Source organism: Oryzias melastigma, unplaced genomic scaffold (assembly GCF_002922805.2).
Source record: "Oryzias melastigma strain HK-1 unplaced genomic scaffold, ASM292280v2 sc00787, whole genome shotgun sequence".
Lineage (NCBI taxonomy): Eukaryota > Metazoa > Chordata > Actinopteri > Beloniformes > Adrianichthyidae > Oryzias > Oryzias melastigma.
Genome location: NW_023417374.1, coordinates 7,031 through 7,886, shown reverse-complemented (window position 1 = coordinate 7,886; position 856 = coordinate 7,031).

Genomic DNA, 856 nt, shown 5'->3' with positions numbered 1-856 from the left:
ACGCAAGGCTTTTAAGTAAATCTAAAGAATTATTTTTTTGAGTGTACGCAGGAAGGTTTGTTTGACATTCTGGGATTTGAACTAATTAACTGCAACACAAATGGCTCATTATCTGTGCATAATAGATGACGAATAAACTGATTCACGTGACTCCAGTCTTAGAAGACCAAATCAGGTTCAATTTCAGATTTACTTAAGATTAAACACAAATATATGCATTTCCTAAATGTTGCTGATAACCAGTGGCAGAGTTGGAACATATTAAATGGGGTGCAGAAGATTTTGGAGGGGTGGGAAATGAAACCGCAGAATGGATGGCCACTACGAATGAAAGGATTAAAAATATGAATTTAAAAATATATTACTGCTATTGTTATTGACATTAAAGCAGAAGTTATTTCAGACTATGATCAAATATCCAAAAATGCCAACATGTGGTGACCTAAATGCGAGTTTTTCAGTAAATTTGGCAGGTGGCCGTGCGGTAGCCGTGCGGTGGCATTTGTAATCAGGAGACAGCAGATGCATTTTACATGCAGCAAATTGACTGCTGAAGTTTTAAGCAATAGTTAAAATTTTACGGTGCGACAGGACAATTTTTCTCAAAAAGTTGGCATTGGTCAGCAGGCACCTTTTGAGGATGTGTGGTGACAGTGCTGTAGCAGTGCAGTAGCAGTGCAGTGGTAGTGCATTGGCAGTGTAGTGGCAGTGCAGTGGCAGTGTAGTGGCAGTGCAGTGGTAGTGCAGTGGCAGTGAAGTGGCAGTGAAGTGGCAGTGCAGTGGCAGTGCAGTGGCAGTGTAGTTGCAGTGCAGTTGCAGTGCAGTGGCAGCGGGTGACAGTGCAGCGACAGTGCAG